The 26,938-nt window shown below is 43.5% G+C and overlaps 1 protein-coding gene across 9 annotated transcripts in view; it reads right to left on the bottom strand.

Moving 5' to 3' along the window:
• The window catches only part of RASGRP1 (RAS guanyl releasing protein 1), a 178,418-nt gene that overhangs the window by 36,915 nt on the left and 114,565 nt on the right, over positions 1-26,938 (bottom strand). The window lies entirely within an intron of this gene.

The following is a 26,938-nucleotide window of genomic DNA, read 5'->3' as shown; positions in this document are numbered from 1 at the left end:
TGTAAACTGCACAAAAACATATGACCATATGAATACATTTCTAGGGCTGGCCCATGATCTTGGAAGGGCTCATGCCAGTGGGGGACCTAAAATGCAAGTCTCCCTAGTTTCACGGGCAATGCGTCTCTGGATGGGCATAAAGGAGGAAGACTGGGCAAATGTGACTTTGGGAGGTTACGGGTGGGTTTAACAAGTACCTATGATGATCTGTATCAAAGAGCATGGTTAGCTTCTTAATTGGGTTTCCAAATCCCACTGGTACCTGATAACAAGATTTTTTCCATGCACTGGCACTGGGTATAAAGATTCCCCCTGGAGGAGTTTTCAAAATCTTTTCACACTTGTGGCAGGAAGTGTTAGGGACTGGTTGTTCACAGACATCTGTTCTCTGTCCTTCACCATGGATTGCATCACCAGGTTCCCTTGCCAGTTAATTTACAGTTGAGTTCAGCCACTGGGAAGCATCAGCAAGAGATGGGAGGAGAGGGAAGCCAAGATATTTTTCTCCTTCCCTCTCTGCTTTGGTACCAATTTCCTGACAGCTGCTACAGGTCTTTTCGATCAGTGATTACACTGCTTGGCCCCTCTTTCAGGGCTCCAGCTCTCACTGGGATCTAAAACTATTCCTCTCCCTTGACTCTTTAGTCCTAAGGATGGTAGCAACCTTTGGCTGTTGACAGTCTCTGGGTATCTGGGTACGGTACCTCAACTCCACTCTCTGTAAAGCAATGCCCCTTCATTAAAGTGTCTTCACTTAAACCATGTGAATTCTGTTCCCTGTTGGGAACTTTAATGATCCAGTGGAAAATATCAAATTAAAGAATAGACATGAATTGTTTTTTTAAATCATTTTTTTGCTCTTTAAAGCACATTATACAAAAGGGGTTGTCACTTCCATTCTTTCTAAGTGTACCAAATTGTAAATGAAGGACACAGTCCATCTGGGCTCAGAATTCAGAAGCCCTGGCTCATCCTCAAATGATGCTCTAAAGCCACAGTTCATTGACTGCAGTGACTACATAGTTCATTACTTGCGGAAACGTGAGGAGCCCTGGCGAGATCACTCCCCTCCCCACCAAACCCACCAGTTCACCTGCATTCTGTCACTCTTACTTCTTGCCTTCCTGTTACCATGGAAAGCACTTCAGAAATCAGTGCCTCCACTGAGCTCTGAGGATCTTTTTCTTAAGGACAGTGACACCATCTTTGTCCACTTTCTCTCCTCCAATATCAACTTTTCTCTCTCCTGGTTTACTTACATTGGCATTTAAATATGCGCCAGAACCTCCCATTTAAAAACAAAAATGAAATAAAGCAAAACCCGAAGCCCTGGTCCTCTCCGGCCACCCCTCAATTTTGCTCCCCCTTTCAGTAAAACTTCACTGTCATCTATTTCTCATCTCCCACCCCCTTCCAACCGTTCCATTTTTGACTTCTACTTCCATTATCCCACTAAATCTTTTATTCTCAAGGTCACCAATCAGGTCCATATTGCTAGATCCAAGAGTTCATTCCTCTGTCCTCATCTTACCTTATGACTCAAGTTGCATTCAACCCAACCCAACCCAAGCTGACGACTCTCTCCTCCCTGGAACACTTTCTCCTCTTGGCTTCCTCAGCACCACACTCTCTCAGCTTTCCTCTGTGGCTCTTGTTCTGTCTCCTGTTCCTTTGCTGAGCTCTTAAATGTCACCATGCTGTGGCTTAGTCCTCCCACTTCTTTTTCTTTTCTAACAACTTTTAAAAGTTAAAACTGAAGTTTTAAATTAAAAAAAATAATTTATTTCTTCTAGGCAGGGAAATTCATCTATAGTCCTTTGGGCTAAAATACCACTGATATGCTTGTGACTGCCCAACAGACATCTTCAGCCTTACTTGGTGAATCCATACAGATGTCTAATTTCAGACTTAACTCATCCAAGCAAAATCCTTGACCTCTCCCTTCCCCAGTTCACTTCTCCTCCATTCTTCCTCATCTCAAGAAATGGCACCACAACCATCCTTTCACTTACCTAAACAGAAAACCTAGGGGTCACCCTTTATTTCTCATTTTCCCTCATATCCAATCCATTAGTGAGCCTTGATTCTACTTTCAAAATAGGTCTCAAACCTCTCCATGTTCCCCCATCCGTGCCACCATTCTAGTTGTGATCATCACCATGGAGACCTACTTGACCTCCCTGTTTTCACTCTTATCCACCTACCCACCATCTGTTTTCCACGAAGCAGCCAGGAGTGAGCTCCTAAAACCCACAAATCAGGTCATGTGCTTAATATGCTTCAATGGAGCCCATCACCCTTGCAGTAAAGCACCGACTCCCGACTGCAGCCCACAGAGCTCTCCCATTCTGGTTCCTTTCAGTCTTCCATTTCCTTTCATACCATATTACTCTTCTCCGTACTCCGGTCTATACCTCAAACGCTCCAAGCTTATTCCTACTGTGCATGTGTTCTTTCCTTCAGTGTGGCCTTTCTTCCCTTGGACCATTCATGTCATTTATGTCTCAGTTTCAATGTCACATCCTCAGAATGGTGGTCCTTAAACTACCTCTGTAGCCGTGATCCTGCCTGAGTTTCTTCATAGCACTTAACAATTATCTGAAGTTATCTTTTTTATGTGTTTAATTTTCATTTTCTGAGTCTCCACTGGAATATAAGCTTCATGAGATCTAACCTTGTCTGTTTTTTTCACAACCATATCTCTAGGGTCCAGAATAGTGCCAATACATGCAGTTACTCATTGAACACTTACAGAGTAAATGAGTGAACTATACCAAACAGGAGACCCCTTAACTTTTCATGTTTCTTTGGATATTGTGTTTGCTTTTTAAATTAGCTATATGATATTTAATTGTTGTTGTTATTCAGTTGCTAAGTTGTGTTCAACTCTTTTGCAACCCCAAGGACTGTAGTCCGTCAGGCTCCTCTGTCCATGGGATTTCCCAGGTAAGAATACTGGAGTGGGTTGCCATTTCTTTCTCCAGGGAATACACCCAACCCAGAGATCTAACCCGCTTCTCCTGCTTAGCAGGCAGAATTCTTTACCACTGAGCCACCTGGGAATCCCCAATGATATATAATATACACACTTATTTTCTTTTTGGCCACACCTTATAAAGTTATAATTAACAAAGTTATAATATGATAAATCATTTTTAAGAAGTATTTATCTAGCCTGTTATAGTTTTATAAACTTTTCATTACTTATTCTAAACTTACACTTTGGTGAGAGAGGGTTAGTACTGCCAGCTCTCTGTTATCTGGCCCACATAATTTCTGTAATATATATCTCCTGCCACAAAAATTGTGTAAAACAAAACATCCCAAAATTCAGTGACTGAAAACAGTGATCTTTTATTTTCTCAAGTGCCTGTACGTTGGCTAGGGGCTGGCTGATATTGGCTGGGCTTTACTGGGTCTCCTCCCCTACATGCCCCCAGCTTCCCTGGACCAGTGGGCTAGCCATGGTGTGTTTTCACGGTGATGGCAGGGCACTGTAGGGTAACTGGAACTATCCAAGGCCTCTTATCCAAGCCTTGGAACGGGCATGCTGTCACTTCCACTTTATTCTGTTGGTCAAAGAAAGTCACTGCTGAACCTCAAGGCAAAGGGCAGGAACCTCAAAGTCACATGGAAAAGGTCACTGACATGGAGAAGGTAAAAAACTGGAGGAGGGGACAATAACAATCCACTCTACCACAATTATGGGAATGCAAGTTTTGGGCTTGCCCGGTGGCTCAGAGGTTAAAGCGTCTGCCTCCAATGCGGGAGACCCGGGTTCGATCCCTGGATCGGGAAGATCCCCTGGAGAAGGAAACGGTAACCCACTCCAGTATTCTTGCCTGGAGAATCCCATGGACGGAGAAGCCTGGTAGGCTACAGTCCATGGGGTGGCAAAGAGTCGGACACGACTGAGCGACGGAACGGAACGGAAGTTTTCAAGCCTCTGACAGTATAGTTTTTATAATGCACCTCTCCTCACAGAAGCAGTAGTGTTCCTATCCCCATACATTATGGCACAAAGCAGGAGAATCTGAAATCTATTTGTAGGGTATGCATCAGAATGTTCACAGGAGTCACGGACACAATCGCAGACATACTCAGTATGGACAGAATCTAAAACCGGCTATCTCAACTGTTCTTTGTGGTTGGCAAGCATCTTTCCAAGGATTCTCACTTATTAGGGAAAGGGGCTTAGATATGTCCTCAGTGAGATCAAAACCAAGTCACATATAGAAAGATTCAGGGACCCACACAGGTTTATTATGGAGAAGACTCAGGAGCAATACTAAAATTATCTTCAAATATTTGTAATGTTATGTGTAGGTGAAGGTTTAGACTTCTTCTGTATGGCCACAAACCGTGGAACCAGAGAGGATGAATAGAAAAAATGATAGGAAAGAGCACTGGGCAGAACACATGGTAGAAAAAGTTCTAATCCTTAAGCCTGCCCAACAGTGGAACCATTCCCACCACAGATGCATTCAACAGGAGGTGGGCCAGGACATTTAATCACATTATTGTAACTGGCTTAGCAGCTGCTATTTACTGAAATGAAAGTAAAAGTGTTAGTCACTCACTTGTGTCCAACACTGCGACACCACGGACTGTATGCACTGTAGCCTGCCAGGCTTCTCTGTTCATGGAATTCTCCAGGCAAGAACACCGGAGTGAGTTGCTATTTCCTTCTCCAGGGGATCTTCCTGACCCAGAGATTGATCCTGGGTCTCCTGCATTACAGGCAGACACTTTACTGTCTGAGCCCTGAAGTCCTACTCAACACCAGGGACTCTGCTAAGTACTATAACAATTATACTTCTAATTTGCACAATACTTCTAATGGTATCGGTCCTGCTTACAATTTATAGCTGAGAAAATCAACACACAGAGAGATGAGTTCCTTTGCTCTGTCTGGGTCAAAGAGACAAACGGGTGGAGGAGCTAGGATTTGGCTGCTGGTTGGTTTGATTCCAGATCCCCAGCTCTCCACGACACTGCACAGCCATTTGTCAGAACAGGGAATTCAAGTATGAAAAAGCGGTAACGGCTAAAGTAGATAAGCTTTATGATCTCTTCCAGTCCTGAGGGCTACAAGACTAAGAGATGCCACTGGCATATTGGATTGGAACCGATTAATGCACATTTGAAAGGACAGCTTTCCGCATCTGACGATTTCTGAAAAACTCTCCTACATGCCTTGGTGGATGGACTCTGATCATTCAAGTCGCCTTTAAAATAAGAAGGGTGCTGTGCCTAAGACCCACAGTCATAGCCACTCTCCACTTTTACCTTGCACTCCCCTCTTCCCCAGGGTTCTGTGATGCCCTGCCCCCCACACTTCGGGCATGTTAGTCCTCACGTGTTCTGTGGGAGGGCAGGCTGGCAAATGGTAAGGCCGGGAGGGAGTGACTCACCCAGCAAAGGGAGGCAGAGACAGCGGAGGGAAGGTGCGTCTCGGCATCTCAGTCCACACCCCCCTCCTCAGTGCCCCCTTTTCCACAGGAGAACGTCCTGGTGTGTGCATTTGCCCTTGTTCCCACCACTGCCTCTCCCTGATGCGACCTTCAACATCTGTATGACTGCATCAAGGAGGCACTCGCCTCCTGCCCTCATCTCAGAGAGCAGCGTTTCTTCCTTCTTGAGGGGAAGAGCCTCCCTCTGAAAGGCAGATCTCAAAGTGGGTGATCCAGGGGAGTCTACCTTCCAGTCTTCTGGATTTTATTTTGATAATTTGGTATAACTGCTGTAAGCTGATTTAAATATTTCAGTGAATAATTTAATTTTGTTTGCAGCTTTAGGCTTTTGAAAAACACAGGGTGTCATACTAAAAATTCTAATAAGTAAAATGTGCAATGCATAATAAAATGTGCATATTTTCTCATTACCATCTGCTTCTCCTTCTACTTCAGAGGAAGCCTGCTTTAAAAGGTTAAAACCTCAGTGGGACATAAAATGTCAATCTTACGTACTCCATCAGGCGACCTGAGGAGCAATGTGTGCTGCTAGTCGAAGACCCACCCGACCTGTGGTCCATTTGCTCCACAGAACAAACAGGAAAGCCATGTGGCTTCTACAGAGTCATCTCTCTGTGAGCCAACAACTGGGTTTCCATTATTCGATTCAGTGCTGGCGACAGCCACGCTTCATGGAATCAAAGCATCTCTGGGTGGAAATGACTTTAGCTACCTTCCACATCAACCTTCTAACCGATGCATAACCCCCTCCCCTAAAGGCATCACGGGTAACAGGCTCTGCCTGTACCCTTCCAATGACAGGACACAACTCTCTAACTACTCTACAGAGCAACTATTCACTCTACTTCAATTAAAAACATTTTATCATTAATTGACTCAGTGCAAGGTATGGTCCTAGGTACCAAAGGAGGTATGAAAAGCTACAAGAAAAGCCCTGTCCCCGAGGAGCCCACAGTCTAGTGGGGGAATAAGACACACACTCAAGATACTTGAACATCATCTCAGGCGGTCAGTGCTAGAGGTGAAACCCGTGGAGACCATGCTGAATGGTGGTAAAGTTCTGGAGAAGAAGAAACCCTATCCAGTCGTGGTGACTCGGGAAGCATCTCTTGATATCTGAAGTGAGGGGACCCAACATTTCAAAAGGCCATCTAGTCCAGCCCTCTGCCTCTGAGTTGGCCTGTAGACGCCGTTCTTCCTTTCTGTAGTTTAATCTTAAATAAGCTGCTTGCCTCCCAGGGTGACTATCTTCTCCCTGGTGATCAGACTCCTGTGAGAACAAAAACCCTGCAAAGGGCTGCATTCTAGGCCTCACTTCTTGCTGACGAGGGGTGAGGGTTACTTTCCTTATGCGAAGGCTTATCTGTGGGGTGAGGTGGGAACGACTCATTGTAAGATGGACATAGAACATGTCCACACCACAGAAACTCCAGAGCAGAGTCTTTTCTTCCCTCTGTTTTGGTTACCATGGAAATCTCTTGAGTGTGAAAGGATCTGGTGGCTCAGTTGGTAAAAAAATATGCCTGCAATGCAGGAAACCCGAGTTCGATTCCTGGGTGGAGAAGATCCCATGGAGAAGGTATAGGCTACCCACTCCAATATTCTTGGGCTTCCCTGGTGGCTCAGTTGGTAAGAATCTGCCTGCAAAGCAGGAGACACGGGTTGGGAAGATCCCCTGGAGAAGGGAATGGCTACCCATTCCAGTATTCTGGCCTGGAGAATTCCATCAACTGAGGAACTTGGCAGGCTACAGTTCAAGGGGTCGCAAAGAGTCGGACACAACTGAGCGACTTTCACTTTCAAAGGCAGAAAGACAGAAATTTGTATACTGAGGGTAAGGAAGCTGTCAACACTGGGTGGGGGTGGGGTACTGGGCTTAGTCGCTCAGTCATATCTGACTCTTTGCGACCCCATGGGCTATATCCCGCCAGTCTCCTCTGTCCATGGAGATTCTTCAGGCAAGAATGTTGGAATGGGCTGCCATGCCCTCCTCCAGGGGATCTTCCCAACCCAGGGATCGAAGCCAGATCTCCCACACTGCAGGTGGATTCTTTACCAGCTGAGCTACCAGGGAAGCCAATACCAGGTGTGCTGAAACCAGAGGCCAGAAGATGGTAATGGGAAAGCTTGTATCAGAAAGCCGGGGGGCAGGGTTGGATCTAGAACCTAGAGCAGGACTGCCTCTGCTAATGCCGATCAGTAAGTCCAGAAACAGAAGACGCTGCTCTGCACAGAACCTGCCAGGTACACCCAGAGTTCTGAATGGACTACAAGGCGATAAATGTTCCAAAAATACAAACCCTACGTGACAGCAAGATGATTACACTCATCAAATCCTGTCTGGAAAGTGTAGAGAAACTGGCAAGCGGAAAACAAGTTTACTGGTGCGTTGTTTGCTTGGTCGACTGATGTTTTAGAGCCTGCAGCTGCAGCTGGGGCTGGAAGTGCATGTGGAGAAAGAACGTGGTGGCACACACAGAGCTTCTACTCTCACAGCTTCTACCACCTGAGCAGCTTACGACATGTATCAGTACCACTTTAATCTTTATTTCTGGTCCTCAGCCCCTCCAGATTTGGGGGATGACTACAATTAAGAGAAAGTAAGTGATTTGCTAAGAACGGAGTCTCCCTTCACAGGGCAGGTGTGCTAACCAGCGTGGCTGCTGCTGGGGATGCGCTGTTTAAACAACAGCTCTCTTTGGAGAGTGAGGGGGACTCTGATTTGCAGTGTTTGCAGATTTCTGTGGTGTTAACGCTCCCACTATGGCCAATTCCAAGCCACCAGTATGAAGTCAGAGTGGGGAGCTGGGAGGAGATGCTGGCAGTTGGCTCTCAGGCTGGGTGCAGCTGCTCCTAGAGGCCATGGCTGCCACTCGCACCCATGGACCTGGGGTCAGCTTCCTTCCTACCTGGGCATCTCGTTCCCAGTGCTCCCAAATTCACTTTCCCCCTCAATCCTGATCTCGTGCCCTCTGGGCTTGCCTGGTGTAACTGGCCAGTTAATCCCTATCATTAAAGGCCCTGGGAGGAGAGGAAGACATACCAGAGCACCCATTTAGACGTCTTCGTTGTAACAGTGACTTCTTGGAGTGCTTACAGCTCTCACCCAAGGATGAGCATTTTAACCTAGAGTGGGAATGTGGGACAAGTGCCCAGCTGCCCATGCCTTGTTCTGGGTCCCTCTGGGGTAACTTGGTACATCATACCCAGCCCCATGGTGAGTACCCAGGCCACGTGACTGACAAAATGTAGGTCTACTTGGAATATTTTCTATTCCTTGGGCCAGTACACTGTCCAGGAGCTCTGAAGATCTTGGTTACAAGTAGCTTTTAATTACTTATTTGCACTGGCTGGAGGATACCATTATGTAGGACAATACAAGGCCTCCATTTAACCGTGAGCTGCAATTTCACACTTTGGCAACAAGCCTTCAAACAGCATCCCACCCAAGTGGGAAAGGGATGGGTAGGCTCATGTCTTCTCAATGGGGCTGCTGACAGTCAAAGTCAGGGATACACAGGACAGGAAAACCTGGCTCATTGACCCTTGATTTCGTCTAATCAGGCTTCTCTCAACTACTATCCCAGATGGCCGACCTGGAGGCATGTTGTAAAGGAAAGGGACTGTGTTTGCTTCCCATAAATTTTTGGATTTATTCACTGTCCTGCTGGGTCAGGGTTGGGAAGCAGGAGGTGGAGAGGGGGTTCAAGTTGCCCAGCATCTGGATACACACACCCATCCGTGTACACACACAACACATGTACATGCACAAGTGCACACACAGCTGCCCCGACACCCCCAGAAGCTGGAGAACTCTCCCTCAGTGCAACACCTGAGAGCAAGGCGATGTTTTCAGAGCACTGATGGTCAATAACCGGAATCACCTCTGCTGAGCACGTGAGTCGTACAACTCTGTGAGGAGGCGGCCCCGAGGACAGGATTTTAAAGATGAAGACACTGAGGTATCACATGGTAGCCGTGGTCTCAGGACTGGTGAGTGAAGGCAGACAGGATCGGCCCTCTGGCCCCCAGCCCAGGGCTCTATCCTTGGAACCTGCTTCTCCTTGGGGGAGTGTTGGACGGTGAGCAGGATGAAGGCTGGGTATACCGCGAAGAGCTCTGACTTTCAGCCATCCAAGCTACAAAGCTAAATAAGCCTCTCACTCACACCCACTTCTCTTTTTCTTCCTGAGAAGCCCTGCACCTGCAGACCAACCTTGCATCTCTCACTGCAGTCACAGTACAGACATCTCCCTGGAGACCCGAACCCTTAAACCTGAACCACCGCTTTTCATGACAACATAAGGGCTATCATGGGCACCATTTGGCTAGGATGACCAGACCCTGGAGAGCCTGTGGCCAGCGGCCACATAGGTGAAAATGCCCAGTCCCCTGAGAGCTCACAGCCCCCATGTGGCCCACCTGTCTACCTCCTCTTGCAACAGACTCTCCACTCCCTCAGCCAAACCAGACAGCCCCAGGGACGGTCCTCCCTGGGCATGGCTCTTCTTTCGAAGCATGAAGCTCTATGTAAAGGATGACCTAGATTTCTTGGATGAGCGACTGCAATCTATAAATGTCTAACCATGCGCACAAAATCGCCTGAAGTGGAAAAGAGCTTTTAGCTCTATTGCCTCGACTGAGCCAGCCAATGGCCTTCCTTGGGGACTGCAGCCTCCATCTGGACCGTCACGTCCCAAGAACGAGGGGTCTGAGAAAAGTGAGGGAGCTGTCCTCTTCACTTCTGCAAACTGGACACAGTCTTGGGTGCGGACGTAGGGAGGCTGCACCGGCGCTAAGAGATAAGGGGTGGGAAGACGCGCGACGGGCGCTGGGCGGCCCGTGACGGGACTCTGGGACGAAGCCACGACCGCACACTCTAAGAGCCGCTTTGGAAGACGGCGCCAGCTCAATACCCTGCGCGGCCGGTGGTTCCTCCAGGGAACATCCAAGTCCCAGGGAAAACCGGATTATCTGGAGAGGTAGAGACGCTGGGATGTGTGTCCTTGGTGAGCTGCCGTCAATGCAGCCTGCTTGGCTCAAGGGGTGACTGTCCCCCCACAGGAATGTGCCTGGTGGGGAGTGGACAGCAGCTCAGCTTCCCAAGGAGGCTGCAGAGAGCTGCCCACAGACGGCTGGAGGCAGGCCAGCCCGGGAGGGGGTGGACCCAAGACAAAAACAGGACACAATCGGGGAGGCATCTGGGGCAGAGCACACTCTGCGCCCTTCTTGCTTACTGGAGCGTGCGCGTATTGCTTCAGTCTTGTCTGCTAAACCCTGGGCCTTTTTTTGGCATGTTTGTTGACAGGCTGAATAGGAATTAAGAAGCACCTTGGGAATGTTACAAACACTGACCCAGTGAAATAACACAAGGCCTGAGACTTACTGGATAGCCATGAACTCAGCCTCCTTCAGAAAGTTTTTCTCAATATTGACTTGATCCTAACAGCCACCGAGATAACCCCATTCCAGTGTACCACAACAGGGCTGACAACACAGTCTCACCACAAACTGTGCTTTCACCATAGAAACTGTCCTTGGCTCATAATTCTCTGCAGTGAACAGTCCTGGACACAAACCATCACTGCACCACCACGTACAGTCAAGAGAACTGAGCAAAGCCTTTTGTAATCAGATAGAACTTATTCTGAAAGCTTCCTCGCCCCTTTGTTGGTTGTAGTTAGGATTAGATTACCTTTGATTAAATATAGAAAAATGCTTAGTAATCCATTAACCACTGTAACAATGGCGAACTATTCTTACTTCTCTTGCTGGATTTGGAACAATATTTTGTTTTACTCTTTGCTCCTGTTAGGCTTTGGTTATTCCAGAGTGGGACAATGATTTTTCACGAAATACTTCTTTATAACCAAAACTGAAAGAGGGATCCACAGCGGCTGGTCACACTGTCCGTGCCCATGAGATGGGACATGGTTTCCTCTAAGCATGGTCCCCATCCACGGCAGAGGGAGCAGGGGCATCCGAATTTCTTTTCAGTTCTAGGTTCCAAATGCAACCTGTCCCTCAGGCCCTCAAGGCAGAAGGATTTCTCAGGGTTTACTGAAGCACTAGAGGGAAAGCTGCATGAGGACCCAGGAGTGACTCTGAAACAGAGAACTTCACAGGGGGGTAAGGAATCTCTTACTAAAACTGAAGCAAAGGAAAACGAAAACAGCCCTTTACTCAGGTGCCAAGAGCCAACTAAGAAAATGCTTCATACATCCGCAGTCATGAAGCAGCTCTGTATCACCGACTTACAGACAGCAAAAACACAACACTGAAACTCTCAGGGCTGGTGTCAACTGGAACACGCAAGAGCCAGGAGTGCTGTTTGGCACTGCTGGAGGAAAAACAACATCTAATGGGAACAGATGAACTACATTCAAAGTCTCACCTGACTCTCCCATGCTCACTGTCTGTTTCTTTCTTTGTTAAACATACATGGAGTGTTTCCTGGGTACCAGGCGCTGTCCCGAGAGTCTTCACATGTGTCAACTCTACGAGATAGGTGGTGCTGTCATCTGATGGATGAAGAAACTGGGGTAAGGCAACTTGCTGGAGTTCAGCTCCCAAATAGCAGTCCTGGGATGTGCACCCAGCTCCTGGCCCTGGGATAGCTCTATCAGCTCTGAGCCTCCAGGTGCTCACTTGCAGAGGAAGAATGTGATAGCATCTTGCTTCCATCCCTCTCAGCAGAGAGATAATCAGGAGATCCATCAAGATAAGGAAAACACTTTAACATCTTTTGGGGGAGAACAAGGTCCTGAACCAAGTCCAAACCACTATGCTGTCTGGTTGACTGGAAGGTCACAAATACCTAGGCGGCCTGACAGAAGTCACGTAGCACCCAAGCCTTCTCTGCACTGCTGAAGTACTAACAGTGCACATCTATGAGCGCTTTCCCTCCTCACATGTTAGCTCATCTCACACCGACTCTGCGGGATGAGTATTATCTTTATTATTTGATAGATAAAGAAACAGAGAAAGGTGAGGTGAGCTGCTTAAAGTCACACAGTGGCTTAAAAGCGGTGCCTGGCCTGAGTCCAGGTCTTTCGACTCAGCCCCACCCTTGCACTGCATCCTGCTGTTGGGCACTCTGGGTCGTGAAGATTGAAGGCACCGCCTTTCGGTCTCAGCTCTGGAGGGTTTCTGGTGCCAGTCTACCTGGGAAAGTACTGAGCATCCCCTACGCCTGTGGGTGGGCTAGGCTATTGCAGCGTAAGCTCCGATAGTTGTTTTTTTTCTTTTTTTGTAGTACAAGTGCCTGACCTAAGCTTTGATTGCCGAGGCATCCATTTCAAAGAGGCGACCTTCAAAGATGGCTATCTCGCAAATAAACACACTGCCAGCCACAGTTCAGTTCAGTTCAGTCGCTCAGTCGTGTCCGACTCTCCACGACCCCATGAATCACAGCACGCCAGGCCTCCCTGTCCAAAAGCCTGGCTGCCAACTGGCTCTCCACCCCAGGTTCCTTGGTTTTAGAGATTGTGGTTGATTTCAATAACTGACCGTTGAGCTACTTGTTTTCTCCTTTCATCATGCTTTAAACTCCAACCCTTATGTTTAAAGTTCACCAATAAAGAGTGAGATCTGCCCCCACCTTCAGCCCCAATAAATGCAGAAGCCCTGGCCTGTGTGCCCTTTCTCTTGCTCCTCTTTTTCTTTCCTTCCTTCCCTCCCTTTTCCCTCTCCTCTCCCCCGCCCCCACCTTGCTGTGTGGGCCTCTGGTATGCTGTGTAATTTCCAGGTCTTATAAGTAATAAACTTTTATTTTTTCAAAGTTTCCTGATGACCATTACTGAACGGTATCTTGTAATCATAATAAGAACCACAAAGGCTGGTCCAACCACACCGCTGGTAACTGACAGGCTGAGACACGCACAAAACAGCCGTGACACAAGCATTCTAATTTTCTCCACACTCATGCTGCTATTTCACATGTGAAGAATCAGACTCAAGGAAGGTAAAAGCAATCCATCGGTGGTCTCACAGTTAGGAAGTGGCAGGAAGGGGTTATAAGTGATTGTTCTGGTAAGTTTCTCCAGTAATACAATAGTACTATTATGTTTATAATATAAAATATAATATTATATCAATATAAATATAGGACTCAGCCCTATGTTCTGAGTCCAGGGCTGTAGTCTCTGGCAGACCTGTACGGGCCTTCTAAATGAGGATTCTCTGAGGATAAGGACAAGGATTTCTTGACTTCCTGTCAGTTCCCTGCAGTCTCCAGTCTCCTGCTGTGTCCAGACTTGGGCCATTTCTTTCACCCAAATCACAGGACAGTAGTGTTATCTACATCCACGGTAGATATGTTCCAACACCCCCAGTGGATGCCTGCAAGCAAAGATAGTACAAAACCCTATATACACCATGTATGCTTTTTCCTATTCCAACAAGTGGGTAGAGACTACAGTGTGGATCTGCTGGATAATTCATGTCCCGGGCAGGACAAAGCAGGACAAAGTGTGTGAGATTTCATTACCATACTCAGAATGGCATGCAATTAAAAAACTAAAAACAGAGTTACCATGTGATCCTGTAATCCCAATCGTGGGCATATATCTGGAGAAAGCGCTAATTGGAAAAGATACATGCACCTCAGTGTTCATAGCACTATTTACAACAAACAGCCAACCCATGCAAGGAACCTAGACGTTCATGACGGATGAATGGATAAAGATGTAGTGTGTACACACACACACACAATGGAATACTGCTTGGCCATAAAAAGAATGAAGTAACATCATGTACAGCAGCATAAATAAACCTTGAGATTATCATACTAAATGAAGCTAAGTCACAGAAAGACAAACATCCTATGATATCACTTATATATGAAATCTAAAAAACAGATACAAAATGAACTTACTTATAAAACAGAAATAGTCTCACAGATAGAAAACAAATTTATGGTTAGCAAAGGTGAAACAGAAGGAGGGATAAATTAGGAATTTGGGATTAACAGATACATACCACCATATATAAAATAGATAAACAACAAGAATTAATATATAGTACAGGGAACTGTACTCAGTCTTTTGTAACAACCTATAAGGGAAAAGAATGTGAAAAAGAATATATATAAGTAGATATATAAATAACTCACTCACTGTGCTGTATACCTGAAACTAAGAGGATATTGTAAATCAACTATATGTAAATAAAAAAATTAAAAGCACATATTAAAAATATCACATAAAAATAAGAAAATAAAACCTACAAATTGCTTATTTCTGGAATTTTCCATTTAATATTTTCAGACTGTGGTTGACTGTGGGCGACTGAAACTTCAGAAAGCAAAGTCTTGGATAAGGGGGGACTGCTCTGTGTAAGAACAGATATTGATTAGTAGCCAATGATAACACAGAACAGTAGCTGTGCACTTATAGGAAGAGTTAAATGTCTTTGGAAGAAAGATGTAGTGAGGGTTTGTGTTCTGGAGATGTAAGAGAATCAGGGAGCTGATGGTAAGGGAATGACCACAGTTTTTAGAAGAAAGGGTCAAAAGAAATCAAGGAACTATAAGGACAAGGCAGGACCTAAGATTCAGGCTCTTCATTCAACCTGTGTTAATGCCACTGGCACTTAACTCCATTTACACATCTAAACACAGCAACCCCTTGACTCGGTGACAGTCAGAGATTCCCAGGTATCTTTACGGGTTCTGAACTTTTAAGGTCACTGTACAACAGAACAAGCCTCCTTGAGTGAGAAAAGCTTAGACTACAGTTTAAAAAGGCTTCCTGGGCTTGCAATCTTGAGAAGAATTTCCAAATCATCCACTGAAAAATTGACATTTCCGGGACTGAAATGGCAAAGGAAGATGCCTGAAGAATCTGATATCCTAAGTGTTTGTGAGATCTAACAGGCTGATGCCAAAGTTTCTTTGGCTTGTATCTACAACTGATCAGCAGCTTGTGGTCAGCTCTGAAGCCTGCTCTGAGCAGAGCAGAGCAGGAGGGAATGCCAAGGGCAGGGTCACCAACCCCACATGTCACTGAAAACGCCATCAAACAGCCAAACACACCTCAACACAGCACTTTTCATCACACAATTCTTCCACATGCTCAGTCACATCTGACCACCACATCCACCTTGTGAGGTGGGTAGGGACATAGCCACTTGACAGACGAGAAAGGCACAAAGGGCTGATGCTCAGTCTGTCTCAGTGGTACCTGAGTGGACAGATGGGCCTGTGCTGGACCAGTTAGTAAATATTTTGAATATCATCCTGGATGAACAACTGGCCCATGGATAACATCACCAACAGTGACACTGTTGGTGCTCCAAGCGCAGATGTTCTCATCACAAGTCCAGGATCTTTGTTCTAAGACAGCTGTGCCTGGTACTAAGGGGGGGTGCAGATAACCAAGGTCCTATTCTAGCAACTGTCCAGAAGCTTCCAGCTGTAACATGGTAGGAACACAAGAAGGGCCTGGAGGGAGGTATGAACGAAACACTAAGGCAGTGTGGGGGAGGGGAAGGCTAGACTTGACTAGAAGAAATGACTGAACTTTCCTGGCGACGCGGGTTTTGAAGGAGGCGCTCAAACCTTGACAAACTAAGCTGGAGGTAAAGACATTCTGAGTGAGGGAAGACATGGTTTCTACTCTTGGAGATGAGAGAGTTAAAAGTATATTCAGGAAAGGATTGTGAAGCCAGCTGGGTTGAATCAGAAAGCACCTGTAGATAGGAGGTATGGAAACATGGGTCAGGGTCAAAGTGCTGGGGACCTAATATACCAAACTGGGGAGGGGCCCCTACTCTGATCTTTAAAATTCTGCAAAAGCAGACGGTCTCTTCACACAAAGAAGGCAGCAACCTCTCACCCAGTAATCTTTCAAAACTGCAGGTGGTCCTGTCTTACAACCTGAGCCCTAAAGGCTCGTTTCAAGGCGGATCATTTCTAAAGAGCCTAGAACCTTAATTTCTTCTTGCATCTTTTCCCTAATTGCACTGCTACCAAGGGAATGCTAGAGAGTATGTGAGTGAGTGTGTGAGTGTGTATGTGGGCATGCAGGCACACTTGCTGCTACAGTGAGGTCACATCAGAGCATGAAATAAAGGTTGGTTTTGCCTAACTTTGCTGTAATTCAGGAAGCTCAGTTACTTGAAGTTAATTTTCCTCCCACACTTTGCCAGCATGAGCATCTTAACTCTCAGTTTCCTTCCTCGTCATCAACCTTCCCAGACTACTTGAGAAGCCAAGGAACTATATGGAAGGCCATCTATGATTACAAGAGGGACATGACTCTAGGGTTTCCCAGATCTGTCATAGGGATGCTAGCTCATCCACTTTCAAACAAATTCAGACCTCAAAATGTATAAGACATCAGCAAAGACGGGACTGAAAGTTGGCAAGGCTTTGGCTTCAGATGCTTGATTAAGAGTTTGGTCACAGCAGGGTCAATATCATTATTTCATCTTTGTCCCCTCCTAGGCACCAGCTGGCAACTGTGCCCCTGATTCATGCTTGTGATTCAGGTAAAATTATGATCCCACAGCCAGTCTGGATAATTCTAGAGCAGACGGATAAGCAGGAAGCACTTCAAGGCTTTCCTCACTTAGTGTGTATCTCCCCTTTACCTCCCACCTTTCCACACACCTGGTCACCTGTGGAAACCATAGGAAAGATCTATCTGTGTGAAGGTATTGAAGACTTCAATTTTCCTTCACTCGTATTTGCATAATAATTTATCATTCTGAGAAAAGATAACATAATGAAAAAAATCCACCACCAGGTCAAATTTTCGGCTTTAGTGGGTGACTTTGTTTTGTTTTTCAAGTGAGGTGGCCTTAATGTTAACGGAGAGTTTCAGGGCAAAAAAAAAAAAAAAAAAATCAAAGGTTTTCTATCCTAGGATGAGTATGTTCAGACTTATCCAGAAGCAAATGAATATATTAAATCTGACTCACATTTCAAGTGAAAATAGCTTAAAAATAAGACAAAACAAAAAAATAAACCAAATGACCTCCCTCAAAATAAATCCCAAGGTCTTATCTCTTATCTATTCCATCATAATATTCAGGGATGGACATAGAATTTATATTTTTTAATATCTCTGCAAAGGTATGATCGTTGCTCAAGTTTGCTTAGACTGCCTTAGACCACTTAGTTTATTCCTTGCTAAGGAAGGGGCAGGTCTGCAAGCTACTAAATAACCCTTGAAGACATTTCCAATGTCAGCAGTCAATGTTGAGGTCTTCCAGTTGTCATCAGGACTACACATGGGAAGTACTTAACAAATAGGTGACCTGGTGCCAATATTTACAGACTCCTCAGTGAGGGCTGGTTATTAGTTCCAATTCATAAAGCACAATCAGAAGCAGACCAGAAATCAATCTGGGGGACTTCCCTGGTGGATCAGTGGTTAAGACTCTGTGTTCCCAATGCTGGGGACCTCGATTTGATTCCACATGTGGGATTCCACATAGATTCCACTAAAGATTCCACATGGTGCAACAAAGATCAAAGATCCCATGTGACACAACTAAGACGTGCCACAGCCAAATGAATAAATATATATATATAAATGAAAGAAATCAATTGAGGTAAACCAGAGGACCACGAGACTGTTCTGACCCAAGGGAGTTCCTACTGCTTAGCAAACCCCTCTCTTCCTCGGGCTTGCACAACCATAGTCTAAGGGGATATTTTATCTCTGAAGCCAGAGATCAGGGCCCTGCACACACTCCAACATAAAGATGTCCACTCCCCCAGGCCCTTCACAGGCTTTGCTGATTAAGGGTCTTTGCCTATCTGGGACATCTTCTCTCTCCCCTCTGCCCTGGAACCCTGGGAAGTGTCCTCTAGGGTCTATCACTTCTCAGGCAGCAATGTAGGGATGACCCTGCTCTTTGGTGTTGAATCAGGGGCATTTTACCCACAGTAGGAAAACATGATTTTTTTCCCTTTTCCACCATCCAGTTCTTGGGCCTTATACCACTCATAATACTTCTGCCAGAGAGAGGACCCATGAGGAATTGAACACCAGTCATTTTATACCATTTCAGCGACTCCAGTAAAACAACTGGAACAGACTCAAAAGTTTGATTAAAATGAAATGTGTGGGTTCTCGGGCAGTTTCAATGAACCTCTCTTCCGCAACAGCATTGTTTTGCAAATTAACTTTCAAGGAGTCTGCCATTTGGCCTCTCTGGTTCTTGTCGTGCTCCACAGAGCATTTCACCAGCACCAGATCCCCTGCTTAAACAAGGGTGTTCGTGGTAGAGTTTTATCTATCTCCCCAACCCTCCCAGTATTCATCAGAAGCGGGGGCTCTGGTTTCTGAGTCACTAGACATTTTGTTCCTCAGCTCTTGGCCCTCACTCATTTGATCAACACACAATCACAGAGGAACCCAAAGGATTAAACCAGAGGTGAAAGAGAAGTTAGTCATTGCTATCTGGTAGGCATTGGAAAGTCCTGGCTTTGCCTTCTAGCAAGCTCTACCACACGGGATTGGATTGTGAAAAGATTTCCTCTCACTTGAAGTCCTTACAGAAGGAAATTTTTATGCTAGCCCGTTTGGATGTGTTTTTTTTTTTAATAACTTTTTCTATCTTATTGAGGTACAGTGAAAGGCATATGTTTCAACATATAGTTTGATGTCTTCTGACAAATTATTACATCCTTATAACCCAAACCCCTCTCAAGATTTAGCATATTTCTATGACCCAGTAAGTTCCCTTATCTTCCTGGTCAGTTCCTCCTACTCACTCAACCATAAAACCATTTTTCTTTTTTTTTTTAAATCGTAAGTTAGTTTTACCTATTTTAGAACTTCATATATTGGAATCATACAGTATTTATTTTTGTGTGCAATGCTTCTTTCACAAAGCAAAACATTTTTGCAATTAACTAATGATGACTCTTTCAGTAGTTTAATCCTTCTTATTGATGAGTAGGTATTCTGTTGTATACATGGCATACTGTTTATTCTTTATGATGTTGTGTGATATCTGGGTTGTATCCAATTTTGAATTTTCATGGCAAAAGCAATTAATATAATGATTTAAAATTCAAGGTCTGAAACCACAATTACTTTTTCATCAACCTAATATGGACATTCTTGCATAAGTTATATCATATCTTGTATAAGTCATAAGTCCATGAAATGACTTATACTTTTCCTTTCTCTTGCATGAATGCCTAAGGGTGGAATTGAAGGGTCAAAGGGTAGGTGTATATTTATTAGAAATGGCTAAACAGTTTTCCAAAGTGATTATATCATTTTATAATCTCATTCATAATGTTTAAGAGTTCTAGATGCTCCACATCCTCACCAACAGTTGATTCTGTCAGTCTTCTGATTTTATTGTTTCCATTTATCTATCAAGTTACTCTATTTGCCTTACTTTAAATCCTCCAACATATTTATAACAACTATTTTAAATTCTCTACTTATTAATTTCAACATTTGCATCAATTCTGAGTTTAGTTCTATTAACCTTTTCTTCTTCTGGTTATGGGTCACATTTTCCTGCTTTTTAAGTTTTCCTGTAATTTTATATTATATTCTGGGCATTGTGGATACAATGTTGAGAATCTGTATCATGTTAATTTATAGCCACATTTAATTTCAATTCAGTTCAGTTGCTCAGTCGTGTCCGACTCTTTGCGACCCCATGAATCACAGCACGCCAGGCCTCCCTGTCCATCACCATACTGGGGCTTTAAAATTGACCCTGTCGAGGCTTGGATTTAGGCTTTGTGAGGGTGGCTCAAGAGTAGCACCTATTCCAGGGCTCTAGTACTCCTCCTCTTGTGGTGTGTTTTTCATGTCTCAACTGAATGCCGCAGGTGTTATCTCTCTACATTCTGGCTGGTTCCAAACTGCAATATTCACAGACTATAAGATCTCCTTTGACTTACAGAACCCCAGTAACTATTTGGTAGTATGGAGTCTTACCACATTTGTACACAATTTAACATTTTGCAAAAGACTAAAGGAGATCCCTTCTTTCCATCCCTTCTTTACTCCATAAATTCCAACACCCCAGAAGCCGTGAACACAAACTCTACTTCCTCTGCCAGGCAGGATGCTGAGTTCCAGTCTTCTGTGTAAAAATTTTAAAGTGCTTCCAAGAGAATATTAAGATGAGTTTTGAGGTTTCTGCATATCTTTTCATTTTACCCATAATCACAAGTCTGTCCTGTTTTCTAATACCTAAAAATAGTTGTTTCACATATTATGGCCAGTTTTATAGTTGTTCACAGCAGAAAAACACTTCCAATACTCAATAATCCATTAGAGCCGGAACTGTTTTGATATTTATTACTTCTATAAACGGGAAGCTGCAGCTCTTTGGTGAAATTTTAGTTCATTGACTCTGTATCTGTTCTCTTGGAGGTAAACAACTCATACTAACTCTTCTATGCATAACATTATCAAGACAAACACATGCTTAATGCTGTTAAGACTCAGAAGAAGAAAAAAACAGTAATTTGTTTTCTTTTCAGCTGCTGTGATCTTATATCCCCATAGAATTTATTTCTATATCATTCATTAACTATTTATATTTTCTGTACTCTTTCTAACCTTCCATTCTTATCTTAAAACCCAGAGAGTAAACCTAAATTTAATAATACCCTACACTTTATACTGTTTGGCCAGATGTTGCTGTAATAGACAGACAGTGTTTTAATGTGCCCAGAACATCAGTAAACATGTAGCAAAAATTTCTTCCCCAAATTCAATCATGTTCTACTCTTAAATTACTCCACCCCTGTGGCCATAATTGATTGGTTTAGGTAGTAGCCATCTACCCCAATTTGAACTAATCAAAGTTCTTCACTGACAATTTTTTCACTGAACTTGAGGAAAAAAATATTTAATCTCTAATGGTTAAAGATACAGGATTTGTAGCTGTTGAGTGCCACATTCCCTGACTGGGGAGGAAACAAATCTTCAGTGAAAGAAAATGATAAGCTGATAAGCAAGTCAGAGAAAGAAGAAAGAGACAGAAAATACCTTCTGGTATCTCATGATAGTGTTCCAGTCCCTAATTCTAGAGGTTTCCAAGGCCCACAGGTATCTTCTACTCCTTCTGTCCTTCAGTTACATCAAATACCTGTATTCCTTCAATAAATTCCATAAGAGAGTTCATATTGGATTTATCACTGCCCTAATATTTTGAAAAAAATGAGAAAATCACTTTTTTTGGTCTTATTGACTAAATACCTATTAATATAGCTCATATTCATGTACAATTTAAAATTCTAGTACTACCTGCTAGGTTCATACTTACATGTTCATACTTGCATGTGTCTATTATGTCTGGTAATTTTCTTTGACCCAGCCATTTTGACCAGATATCTCCATCTTGTATCTCCGTGATGCAATTATGGATCCTTTGACAGTCTGCATTATTAATCTAGGAAGATGATACACTAACATTCAAGTCTATAAACTAACCCTAACCCCAACATTTTGCTTATCTACTATTTTTTGATTATCTACTGTAACAACAGTGTTAACTGCTCAGTCATGTTTGACTCTTTCCAACTCTGTGGGCTGCAGACCACCAGGCTCCTTTGTCTATGGAATTCTCCAGGCAAGAGTACTGAAGATTCCCTTCCCCAGGGGATCTTCCCAACCCAGGGATCGAACCCAGGTCTCCCGCATTGTGGGCACATTCTTTACCATCTGAGCCACCAGGGAAGCCCCGTCTACTATAACAGTTTCTGATGATATTTTACATAAATGATTTCTTTCTACTTAAGATATCCACTTCACAACAAAACAGAGGTTATGGATTAAATTTCATATTGATAGAAACTGAGTCTCAGAAATGTTAAGAAACTTGCTTAGGGCAAAAACGTTCCTATGTTGTGCATTAGGACTAGAGCTCATAATTCAATCAGGGTATTAGTCCCTTAACCAGGAAAGTCTATTTCTATTAATAAAGTTTCAGATTACGTTAACTTTTTGAGAAGTCATATGGCATTACTAGCTCATACTGAATTAATAATCTACTAAAATCCTTTGATATTTTTCATGACAATCTATTTTTTCCATCCAGAATATATACAAAGCAATATTACTAAACGTTAAGTGTCGTCCAAGTTCTTTGTTCTTCCTTATTGATCTTCCTGAACTTTTATTTTTATCTAATGTACTCAGAATTTCCATCGGTGTGTCTAATAAAACCTCAGACTGTGTTTAAATTTGATGAAATGTCCAGAGCCACTCATAAGTGTTTACATCTGCAGAATGACATCCATCCATACCTATGTCTGTATGTGAACTGAACTTTGATTTTAATTACTAACCAGCTCTGAATCTATCTGGATCTATGTGCAGCCTGTATTTGCCCATCCAACATTTACTGAGTATTTAGTTTTGACTGCAGCAGAGCCATCAGTGCCTCACCCATATACTCTCAGGCCTTCCCATTATAGTACATGCCCACCCAACTTCCACCTGCCTGAGGGCTTCCTTGGGAGGCCCCTGCCAGTCTCACCTGTGTGCAAGGCAGCCCAGACATGGTGGAGAATTGACAGCCCTTGGAAGCAGTACTTAACCATGTAAGTACCCCAGTTCCTTTGCCTCAAGTAAGATAGTTCTGAAACCTCCTACCCCCAAGTAATAACCCACTTGATAATGCACCCTTCATAAACTGCCTTCCCAGTTTTTTCCTAGAATCTGCTTCTGAGAAAACCAAGCTAAGAAGTGTGTGTGTGTGTCTGTGTGTGTGTGTCTGTGTGTGTGTGTGTGTGCATGCCAAGCTAAGACGCGTGTGTGTGTGTGTGTGTGTGTGGGAGAATGGGCTGAGTGTGGGATGTCACATGCAGGACATGAATAAGTATTTCAGTGCTATGTAACCAAAGTTGTTGTTGTTTAGTCACTAAGTTGTTTCTGACTCTTTGGGACCCCGTGGACTGTAGCCCACCAGGCTCCTCTGTCCATGGGATTTCCCAGGCAATAATACTGGAGTGGGTTGCCATTTCCTTCTCTGGGGGATCTTTCCAACCCAGTGATAGAACCCATGTCTCCTATACTAGCAGGTGGATTCTTTACACTGAGCCACCAGGGAAGCCTGTGTAACCAAAGTATCTTATTCCGGACTCTCCTCTTTTTCTTCTTTAAGACAGACATAATAAAAACCCTCCAGAAAGTGGGAATAGAAGGGACATACCTCAACATAATAAAAGCTATATATGACAAACCCATAGCAAACATTATCCTCAATGGTGAAAAACTGAAAGCATTTCCCCTAAAGTCAGGAACAAGACAAGGATGCCCACTCTCACCACTACTATTCAACATAGTTCTGGAAGTTTTGGCCACAGCATTCAGAGCAGAAAAAGACATAAAAGGAATACAAATTGGAAAAGAAGAAGTAAAGCTTTCACTGTTCGCTGATGACATGATCCTCTACACAGAAAACCCTAGAGACTCTACCAGAAAACTACTAGAGCTAATCAATGATTACAGTAACGTTGCAGGATATAAAATCAACACACAGAAATCCCTTGCATTCCTATACACTAATAATGAGAATATAGAAAGAGAAATTAAGGAAACTATTCCATTCACTGTTACAACGAAAAGAATTAAATACTTAGGAATATATCTACCTAAGGAAACAAAAGGCTTGTACATAGAAAACTATAAAACACTACTGAAAGCAATCAAAGAGGACACTAATAGATGGAGAAATATACCATGTTCATGGATTGGAAGAATAAATATTGTAAAAATGAGTATACTACCCAAAGTAATTTATACATTCAATGCAATCCCTATCAAGCTACCAACGATGTTTTTCACAGAACTACAACAAATAATCTCACAATTTATATGGAAATACAAAAAACCTCGAATAGCCAAAGCAATCTTGAGGAAGAAAAATGGAACTGGGGGAATTAACCTGCTGGACTTCAGGCTCTACTACAAAGCCACAGTCATCAAGACAGTATGGTACTGGCATAAAGACAGAAATATAGATCAGTGGAACAAAATAGAAAGCCCAGAGATAAATCCACGCACCTATGGACACCTCATCTTTGACAAAGGAGGCAAGAATATAAAATGGAGAAAAGACAGTCTCTTTAACAAGTGGTGCTGGGAAAACTGGTTAACCACTTGTAAAAGAATGAAACTAGAATACTTCCTAACACCATACACCAAAATAAATTCAAAATGGATTAGAGAGCTAAATGTAAGACCAGAAACTATAAAACTCCTAGAGGAGAACGTAGGCAAAACACTCTCTGACATAAATCACAGCAGGATCCTCCATGACCCACCTCCCAGAATATTGGAAATAAAAGCAAAAATAAACAAATGGGACCTAATTAAAATCAAAAGCTTCTGCACAGCAAAGGAAACTATAAGTAAGGTGAAAAGACAGCCTTCAGAATGGGAGAAAAAAATAGCAAATGAAGCAACGGATAAAGGATTAATCTCCAAAATATACAAGCAGCTCCTGCAGCTCAATTCCAGAAAAATAAATGACCCAATCAAAAAATGGGCCAAAGAACTAAACAGACATTTCTCCAAAGAAGACATAAAGATGGCTAACAAACACATGAAAAAATGCTCAACATCCCTCATAATCAGAGAGATGCAAATCAAAACCACAATGAGATACCATTTCACACCAGTCAGAACGGCTGCTATCCAAAAGTCTACATGCAATAAATGCTGGAGAGGATGTGGAGAGAAAGGAACCCTCTTACACTGTTGGTGGGAATGCAAACTAGTACAGCCACTATGGAGAACAGTGTGGAGATTCCTCAAAAAACTGGAAATAGAACTGCCATATGATCCAGCAATCGCACTCCTGGGCATACACACCGAGGAAACCAGAATTGAAAGAGACACGTGTACTCCAATGTTCATTGCAGCACTGTTTATAATAGCCAGGACATGGAAGCAACCTAGATGTCCATCTGCAGACAAATGGATAAGAAAGCTTTGGTACATATACACAATGGAGTATTATTCAGCCATTAAAAAGAATACATTTGACTCAGTTCTAATGAGGTGGATGAAACTGGAGCCTATTATACAGAGTGAAGTAAGCCAGAAAGAAAAACACCAATACAGTATACTAACGCATATATATGGAATTTAGAAAGATGCAAATGATAACCCTGTATACGAGACAGCAAAAGAGACACAGATGTATAGAACAGTCTTTGGGACTCTATGGGAGAGGGTGAAGGTGGGAGGATTTGGGAGAATGGCATTGAAACACGTATGTTGTCATATGTGAAACGAATCACTAGTTCAGGGTCAATGCATGTTATAGGATGCTCGGGGCTGGCATGCGGGGATGACCCAGAGGAAGGATAAAGGGAGGAGGGAGGTAGGAGGGGGGTTCAGGAGGGGGAACTTATGTAAACCCGGGGCAAATTCATGTCAATGTATGGCAAAACCAACCAATATAATATTGTAAAATAATTTGCCTCCAGTAAAAAATAAATTAATTACCAAAAAAAAAAGACAGACATAGCACTCTAATTTATCACCCAAGAAATTAGACTAGATTCCTTTGAATTTTCTGGAACTTAATCATCTGTTTTTCTTAGCTCTGAGAATACTTTTCTCTTTAAGATTTCAATATGGAAAATTATAGGCATGTACCACAGTAGTCAAAAGCAATGTAACGGACCTCTATGGTCCTACCCAGCTTCAACAATGATCAGTACATGGCCAATCCATCTACACCCCCACTCACGTCTCCCTCTCATGTTTTTCGAAAGCAAATCCCAAACATGATACGTCATTAGTAACTATTTCAGTATGTATTTTAAAAAAGAACTTCTAAGAAAAAAAAACAATGCATCAATCTGCCTAAAATAAAATCAATAGTAATTACTTAATATCATCCAATATCCAGTCACTAGCATATAAATTTCCAAGTACATATAATTATAAAATAATTATGACTATATATGTGTATATATTTAGAAAAATGGTTCACAGATTATGACTGGTTGACATATTCTTAAATCTCTTTTAGTCCAGAGAATCCTCCTCTGTCTTTCTTACAAGTTTCAGGGTACACTTTCTCAGTTAACTGAAGCTAAGTCTATCTCAGGCAGACTTGGTGCTTACTGGTCAGGGAACAGAACTCTGAGCCAAGGGGACAGAGAGGCTGGGGGAGTCATGGGCACAGTAATTGCAGGGAGTGGGTCCTTCCAGGTTTATTTAAAGCAGTACCAGTCAGATGAACTCTAGTCACCAAGCGCTTGGCTCATCCTTGGCAATAGCAGAGGACAAAGTCCAGCAGCCAGGAGTGCGGGAGCTCTCTTCTGGGAAGCAACAGTCAGAGTGACTCACTGTGGCCTGAAACACCTGGGAGTGGGGGTCAATGAGGAACCCACCAAAGCAGATGTGGATGGAGTAAATCTGGAGCCCAGGATGCTAGTGAGCTAGGGAGAATGAGGGGAAGGAAGCATGAAAACATCCCTATGCATCTGGCATTAAATAAGTGAACGCAAA

The sequence above is a fragment of the Moschus berezovskii genome, chromosome 9, assembly GCF_049115385.1.
Source record: "Moschus berezovskii isolate FMDL1 chromosome 9, NW_MosBer_1.0, whole genome shotgun sequence".
Lineage (NCBI taxonomy): Eukaryota > Metazoa > Chordata > Mammalia > Artiodactyla > Moschidae > Moschus > Moschus berezovskii.
The sequence above is the reverse complement of the archived record's forward strand: the minus strand, read 5'-3'. Positions and strand labels throughout refer to the sequence as shown.